The sequence below is a fragment of the Orycteropus afer genome, unplaced genomic scaffold, assembly GCF_000298275.1.
Source record: "Orycteropus afer afer isolate SDZICR_OR568_19922 unplaced genomic scaffold, OryAfe1.0 scaffold00786, whole genome shotgun sequence".
In the NCBI taxonomy this organism is placed as follows: Eukaryota; Metazoa; Chordata; class Mammalia; order Tubulidentata; family Orycteropodidae; genus Orycteropus; species Orycteropus afer.
Genome location: NW_006922373.1, coordinates 283,503 through 292,620, shown reverse-complemented (window position 1 = coordinate 292,620; position 9,118 = coordinate 283,503).

Sequence of the window (9,118 nt, the reverse complement as noted above, 5' to 3'; positions counted from 1 at the left end):
AACGCATCTCAAGTGCAGTCACCAACTGTCTGCAAGTGGAGGTTTGCATGTTACCATGATGCTGAACAGGCTTTAGTGATGCTTCCAGACTAAGATGCACCAGGAAGAAAGGCCTGGCAGTCTACTCCCAAAAGTCAGTCAGTGAAAAGCCAATGGATCACAACAGTCTGGCCCAGTCCAGTCCAATCCCCAACCGATCACATGGATGAGTTAGGACCAGACAGCATTTCATTCTGTTGTGCATGAGGTCACTATGAGGGGGCTTGTTGACAGCAGTAAACAACAAGAACAACTCATCCTAAAACTTACCCTCCACCCAGGCCTGCTAGTTAAAGCAACTGGAGTCATTGCCTCTGAGTTCATCATAAGTAAACTCACTCTGGGCTCCACGTCTTTTGAAATGGAATGTGTTTCTAGGCATTCACAGATGTGGACATCATTAAATACAGGATAACACTCGTACATGGATTAAGAAGCTTGGCCAAAGAGTTAGGGTGAGATGGACGGGGTCTGGAAGACAGCCACCTATTGTGTTTGGTAGAAAAACTGTCTCCACCCCCAACCAAAGGCGTTAGACGTACTTAACATTGGTGCCAAATCACCAAGGAGAGGAATGAGCAAACACAACACATTCTTGGACGAACAAACAAAGAAGGTGGTTAAAACAGTTCCTCTGCATAACACTAGTGCTTAATGGCACTGACTTGGGTTTTCTGTTCATTGTTGATGAAAACAAAACAAAACAAAAAATCCTGATTTATTAAATAAGGTTGAGAAAGAAAAAAGGTCCAGGCCTAATGGTCTTCTGATGATAATGTTAAGGTAAGAATACGCTAGAAAAGTTAGTTTAAAATATGTAAACTTTAATTAATAATAGTTCATCCTAAGGCGGAGTTCTGGTAGCATAGTGCCTAAGACACTTGACTGCTAACCAGAAGGCTGGCGGTTCAAACCCACCAGCCACTCCTCAGAAGGAAGGTTGGGCAATCTATTTCTGTAGTGATACTGCCTCAGAAACCCAAGGAGGGGTCGCTATGAGTTGGGTCTCACTCGACGGCACACAACAACAGTTAATCCCAGTGAACATTTTCTTTGCTTTCTAATTGTTAAGTATCAACTCAACCCCAAGATATTTTTTCAAAATAATCCCTATACTCCCTAAAGTTTGTCATAAATATATATCCATTTCCTTCTTGTCTTTTACAGTTCCTTGATTTAAGGTACTCTTACTTTCTTGATCCGTCTAGTTTCCTATCCTGGAGTTTTTCTGTTATTCTTGGGTTTATAGCTTTAAAAAAAGTGTGAGTCGGCTGTAGGCCTGGCACTGGAACAGTAATTGAAGAGTGAGGTCACTTTTTGGTAAACATTTTTTTGGCATCTCTGATTTGTTTTTGCTTCTGAGCTCTTAATTTCCTCCTCCTTCTCTATTACAAAAATCTCTCAGCTGGTTGTTGGTGAGTCCTGGACAATATATGGGGATTGATCCACGAGAGGACAGTGATTCCAAACAGGTTTCAATACCCAGCATGTCTTTTTAATCCTTCCTTGGTGCCTCTAGGCTCTAGAGCAAAGAATTCTGACGCTAGCTCCAGTTTACATTTTCCCATGCCTTGGGACATAACTGTGAAAGCTTTCTGCTGCAAAAGGAAACCCACGTGTTGATTTATAACTGAGGGCTGCTTTGTATATACTCACATAGCTATTCTAGGCTCAAAAGGGTCAGATCTGGAATGTACCACAGTTGATACTATAACTCACAAGTAACTTAAAAGAAAAGGTATCTATCTATACCACTGTCAACCACTCAGAAAGAGATCAGTGCAAGAGATCCTGGATAGAGTAGGAGAACAATGTGGAACAAAACTCAAAATCATAAAAAAGACCAGGCTTACTGGTCTCATAGAGCCTGGTGAAATCCCCAAGACCATGGCCCCTAGCTGTCTTCAGGCCTGGCACTGAACTCACTCCTGTGGCTTCCAGCCAAACAAGAGCCAGGCATACAGGGTGAACATGTACACCAGGTAGATTCACTCTTTAGAATGATCGATCATGGGAGAACAGAAGGGCAATATTTGCACAGGGAGGTAGCTCAGGGGGCAGGAACGCATAGGAAAGAAGGACACAGGGAAGAAGTAACCACAGGAGGGTAGTGGTAAGAGAGCTGTTACATAAGAGAGAATTACAGTCAATGTCATGAAACCAAATGTGTATGAACCGCTGCATAGAAAATGAATTTGCTCTATAAATTTTCACCTAAATCACAATAAAAATTTTTAAAAAGGAGAGAAAAGGTATCTAAAAGACTTTGTTCTTTCCTCAAAATTCACTTCCAAACTTTTATACCAACACACATACATTTTACATAGTTGTAACCTTCCCATTTGGTACTCTTTGTCACTGAATTAAATCTGCACATTCCCTGGAGCCCACAGAGGCCACATTCTTGACTTCTTAAACAGTCCCACGGCGTTTCCTTAGGTCACTATACCATAATTTGCTAAGCATTCCCTTATTTGGCATTTGCATGATTTCCAATCCTTTACTCTTTATAAATAGCAGCGCCATGAACATCTTTGCACACATTACATTTTTTTTTCCCTTTGGGGTTATTTCCTTGGAGTATATTCCCAAAACTACTATCATTGGGTCAAAGGTTTGAAAAGTTTCATAGCTCTTGTTACCTACTGCCAAAATGTTCTCTGGGCAGATTGTGGTATATATTTGAGCATTTTCAAATGTCTAACCAGTTTCCCACAGTATAAAAGCAGATTAACCTTCATTTTCTTTTATTCTTACATAATCTTCAGTGGGAAAGGGAGTTATAAAATTTAAAAAAAGAAAAGAAAAGAAAAAAGAAGAAGAAGTCAAGACAGATTTGAACTCTTTCTGTAGCTAGGGATGAGCTCTTGAGAGAATGTTACCCCATCAGTGCTGGGGTGAAAGATCTGCGTTCCAGGCAGAAGAGAAAACATTTCCCAATGTTCTGTGATGAAATTCAGCTGATTGGCTCTGAGGCTGAAATAGTTCAAAGAGAACTTCCAGCCCAGCAACAGGAAGTGACCGTGAAGACTCCTTAAGGAGGACACCCCACCAGTCCAGACACTGTCCAGTTGACTGATTAATGGCAACTCCCACTCGTGGAGAGCCCACATGTATCAGAGCAGAGCTGTGCTCCATAGTATTTTCCATGATTGATTTTTTTCAGAAATACATCTCTAGGCCTTTCTTCCAAGGTGCCTTGGGTGGATTTGAACCTCTAATCTTTCAATTAGCAGCTGAGCATGTTACCTGTTTGCACCACCCAGGGATTCTTCCACTGTCATAAACAGTTTCTTTATTAAACTCTCCTCCAGTGTGAGCATGCCATCTATTTCTTGCCAGGGCTCCTGCCTATCCCCCAGTGACTGTTAAATTAATACCCCGAGTACAGAACCATCTCTGCTGAGCTGCAGCACTGCACATCCAACTAACAATTTAGCCTCTCTACTTAGATTTCTCACAGGTGCCTCCAAGTGAAAACATATAAACCCGACTTTGTGGTTTTTCACCCCAAACCAATCCTCTCTAGAATTATCTGTGTCAGTGGATGGTGTCACCATTCATCCAACTGCCCTCTCCCCACCCCCACCCAATCCATCAACAGATCCTGTTATTTTTACTTCTTAAATATCTCTGTTGTTGTTGTTGTTATGTGTCATCGAGTCGGCCCCGACTCATAGCGACCCCTCCTTGGGTTTCCGAGGCAGTATCACTATGGAAGTAGATTGCCCAACCTTCCTTCCAAGGAGTGGCTGGTGGGTTTGAACCGCCAGCCTTCTGGTTAGCAGTCAAGTGTCTTAGGCACTATGCTACCAGAGCTCCTAGAAAGAGACTGCCCCGGCCTACCATGGCGGGACCACCAGCCTTGCACTTGGCAGGTGACTTGCCTTGGGCCCGATGCCATCCTCTAGGCACTAAGATCTGCCATTTCTCTCCATCTCTACTGCTACCCCTGGTCCAAGTCACCTCCATCGCTGGCCTGCAAAAGCCTTCGAACTAACCTCTATATCCACTCTTGCTCCTTCTAGATCCATTGTCCACAAGCCTGAGAAGTCTGTCTTACCAAAAATCTCTATCATACTCTTGCTTGAAATTCTATAATAGATGATTGCTCTTAGGACAGAAATCCTCATCATGAAAACATATGTTCACACACACAAAAAAATGTACACAATGTTTATAGCAGCATAGTAACCAAAATAAAATGGAAATAATCCAACTGCCCTTTTAACTGATAAGTAGATAAATATATTGTGGTACATCCATACAATGGAATATTATTTGACCATAAAAAAGAATGAAGTACTGATACATGCTACAACATGAATGCTTTGAGAATATGCTAAGTGAAAGAAGCCAGACACGAAAGGGCATTGACAGGAATTGAAAAGCTAAAACATGCAAATCTATAGAGAAAGAACATAGACTAGTAGCTGCCTAGGACTGGTATGGGGAGCCCTGGTGGCATAGTGCCTAAGGCATTTGACTGCTAACCAGAAAGCTGGAGGTTCAAACCCACCAGCTGCTCCTCAGAAAGAAGATTGGGCAATCTACTTCTGTAGTGATACTGCCTCAGAAACCCAAAGAGGGCTCACTATGAGTCAGATCTGACTCAACGGCAGTGAGTTTGGCTTGGTTTTAGGACTGGCATGTGGGATGGGAGAAATGAGAGATGAATGCTAAAAAGTATAGAGTTTCTTTTTAGGGTGATGAAAATGTTCTAAAATTCTGTGGTCATGGGTGCACAATTCCATGACTACACTAAAAACTACTGAATTGTACACTTTAAATGGGTGAGTTTTATGGTTTGTGAATTATATCTAACACAGCTGTTAAAAAAAAAAAAAAACCCTGCTGCTGTCCAGTCAGTTCTGACTCATAGCGATCCTGTAAAACTCAAAACTCACTGCCATCGTCTGTTCTAACTGAGCGACCCCCACTGGTTTTCCAAGGCTATAAATCTTCACAGAAGTAGATTGCCCCATCTTCCTCCCACAGAGCACCTGGTGGGTTTGAACTGCTCACCTTCTGGATAACTGAAGCCAACTGCCTTATCCACTATGCCACCAGAGGCTCCTTAGCAACCCTATCAACGAAAACTCCAAACTCACTGCCATCAAGTCTATTCCAACTCCTAGTGACCCCCTTTTGGGTTTCCAAGGCAGTAAATCTTTACCGAAGTAGATTGTCCAGTCTTCCTTCCACAGAGTGGCTGGTGGGTTCGAACCACCAGCCTTTTGGTTAGCAGTCAACTGCCTTAGGCACTATGCTACCAGAGCTCCTTAGCAACCCTATGCTGTTGCTTGCCGTCGAGTCGGCCCTGACTCATAGTGACCCCTCCTTGGGTTTCCGAGGCAGTATCACTACAGAAGTAGGATTGCCCAACCTTCCTTCTGAGGAGTGGCTGGTGGATTTGAACCGCCAGCCTTCTGGTTAGCAGTCAAGTGCCTTAGGCACTATACTACCAGAGCTCCTTACCAACCCTATAGGGCAGAGTAAAACTGCCTCATGTGGTTTCCAAGGCTGAAATCTTTACAGAAGCAGACCACCACATTTTTTTCCTGTGGAGAGGCTGGTAGGTTTGAACTACTGACCTTTTGGTGGGCAGCCAAGCACTTTAATCACTGTACCACCAGGCCTCCTAATAAAACTGTTGCTCCCCTCAGAAAAAAAAAAAAAAAAGTCTTTTTCATGGCCTCCAAGAGCCTGCTTGATCTGGGCCTCATCCACCTTGCTGTCCTCTTAGTTCCTCCAAAGGGCCACACACCATTCCTCTTCTGGGCCTTGCACATGCTGTTCCCTTATCTCAGAACACTCTTCTCCAATCTTTCACACAGTTAATTCCTCCCCATCCTGCCAACTTCAGCTCAGATATCACTTTCTGAAGGAAGCCACCTTGCCACCCACCCTACCTGCTACCCCCATCTACATTAAGTTCCTTTGCAAAGTTCCCTCTTCACATTTCCTCCCTAGAAAATGTCACTGTGTCATTCTTTAACTCATGCCTGTCTTCCCAATGGACTATTAGCCCCATGGAGGTAGCTCCTTGACTGCTTTGTTCATCATTCACAACCCCAGTGCTAACCGAGGGCCTAGTACACAAGGGCCCTCAATAAATCTTTGTTGAATAATGAATGATAATGCCCCAACTTGAGGAGCTCTGGTAGCATTGTGCCTAAGGCACCTGACTGCTAACCAGAAGGCTGGCAGTTCAAACCCACCAGCTACTCCTCCGAAGGAAGGTTGGGCAATCTACTTCCATAGTGATACCGCCTCGGAAACCCAAGGAGGGTCGCTATGAGTCAGGGCCGACTCAACCGCACATAACAACAACTGCTCCAATTTGGAAAACCAGTTAACACATTATAGAACCAAATAGTTTAGAGTTCCACAAATGACTCAATAAAGAGACATTCTCAGGCACTCCCAATTCTAAATTAGAAGGTTGAGAACCCAGAGGACAGAGCAAACTATGTAGAGACACTGGCCTCTTCCCAGCAGTCAGTAGGTGGGGAGCAAACTCTCTGAGCAGCTAATTAGTAGGAATTCATGACCAAAACTTATTGTTGTTTTCCCCAGATAGGAAATGACTCTCAGAAGTTCTAGAAGAGAGAGAGAGGAAACAGAATCCTGCTTCAACTCCATGCGCTTTCAGTATACGGTTTTTCTTTTGGTTGGTGGGCACAGACCCTACTGGTGACTGTGGTAGTTAAGGCTATGTGTCAACTTGGCTGGGCCTGGTTTTGAGTGGCTGGGCAGCTAGTTGTAGTTATTCCCCATGATGAGACTGGCAATCAATTCCATGGTGGAATCCACCACGAGCAGCTGAGTAGCTACGCAGTACTCAGCTACAGATGTGGTCTGCTTCCAGTATATAAGGAGAAGCTTTGAAAATGGTCTGCAGCTTTTTGGCACACTTGAACCCTGATATAGCCAAGTCTTCATTCATTAGCCTGCCATGTTTCCTGCCAGTCTTTGGACTGGCTCTGGACTTGAACTAGTGTCCTGCCATGTTGTTTGGTAATATTGGGACTGTGCCATTTTCTTTGTCAACCTAGGGCTTGTTAGCCTCAGCAGCCAGCAGCTGCCTGAGTGAAGAGATGCCTCTAGCTCCAGCTGAAGCCCAAGGTTGAGCGATTTTCACCCAGCCCCTACAGCTAGCACTTTGAACTCAGACTTTTAGTAAGACAATAAACTCCTGTTTGTTAAAGCCATCCACCTGTGGTATTCTGTCAGAGAAGCACGAAGAACCAAAACAGTGACTTACCTAGTGATTACCACACTGCCCCAGTAACTGTGACATTCCAGTTCCCTGTCACGTTAATGATGCTTTAAATATCATAAAAGCAGAGAAAACACACAAACCACCACAGTGGCTACAAACACATTGTTATACAGTCAAATGTAAATGATTACAAAAGTATTAACTGAATGTCAATTTTTGTCTTCGAGATTACTAGATTTATTCTTTGACTTTCCTGGGCTCCCTTTTCTAGGTTTATTTGATGCTAAGCTATCCTAGGCTTATAGAAATTTTTATTCCTAGACCTTGCTGGAATTACAGTAGTCTTCAGAACCAAAAGAGAAAAGGAAAATGTCTCCGACCAGCTGAGGATTGCTTTCTGCATGGTCAACCACGATTCTTTTTTTAAAAAACTGTGATTTGGATGAAAATTTACAGAGCAAATTCACTTTCCATACAGCAGTTCACATACACTTTGTCTCATGACATTGACCACAATTTACCCCAATGCAACAGCTCTCCTCCCACTTCCTCCCTATAGTTACCTCTTCCCTGTGTCCATCCCTTTGTGCACTCCTGCCCCCTGAGCTGTCTCCCTGTGCATAAGCAGCCCTTCTTTCTCCCATGATTCCTCTCTCCAAGGACTGTATCTACCCCAGGTAAATATTCAACTCATATGCCTGTCTTTTGTTTGTCTGGAAGCCACAAGTGTGGGTTCAATTCCAGACCTGAAGAGCAGCTAGGAGCCATAGTCTCAGTGGTTCCACCAGGCTCTATCAGACCAGCAAACCTGGTCCCCACTCCCACCCTTTTTTTTTTTTCCCAAATGATTTTGAGTTTTGTCCACATTGTTCTCCTTCTCTATCCAGGATCTCCTACAGAGATCCCCCTCCACATGGTTAACAGTGGTAGCCGGGCACCATCTAGCTCTCCTGATCTCATAGTCGTACAGGCTGTGGATTGCACGGTGTACCAGTTGCCAGGACTAATTTTTTCCACGAATCTTTGGTTTTCTTCATTATTCTCTGTTCTGGACGAGGAGAGACCCACCATTACATCTAGATGGCTGTTTGCAAGCTCCTAAGATCCCAGTCACTACTCGCCGAAATAGGAGGTGGAAAAATGTTTTGTGTAGTATGTTATGCCAATTGAGTTTGATGTCCCCTGTGGCTATGGTCCCAAGCACACAGGTTCAACCACTCGATCCCTCTGGGTAGCTGGCTGTGACCAAGAAGTGACTACAACCTTGTCCCTTGTCAGCTCTACTATACATCTGGGAATTCAGATCATACAAATACACTTATAGGACCACTGTCTGCCAACCCTATACATGGTCCTAGACACACTCCCTGCTTCATAGACACACCCAATAGTTCAGCCTGCCCACCCATCTAAACATCCATATACCCATGTTTGCCTTCACTGACAACGCAGTACTGTATGTGCAAAAGGGTTCATCTTTGTTGTTTGTACCTCCCATGCACCTCTCTATATCTTCTTCTTCCTCAATGCCACCATGTTGGTCACTCACATTTGGTACATCGTATTGACTAGGATTTTGTTGAAGATTTTTGCATCTATATTCATGAGGGATATTGGTTTATAGTTTTCCTTTTGAGTTGATGTCTTTGCCTGGTTTTGGTATCAAGGTTATGCTTGCTTCATAAAATGAATTAGGGAGGATTCCATCCTTTTCTATGTTTTGCAATATTTTGAGTAGGATTGGTGTCAGTTCTTCTCTGAATGTTTGGTAGAATTCTCTGGTGAAACCATCTGGGCCAGGACTTTTTTTTTGTTTGTAATTTTTTGATGACCTGTTCAATTTCTTCTTTTGTT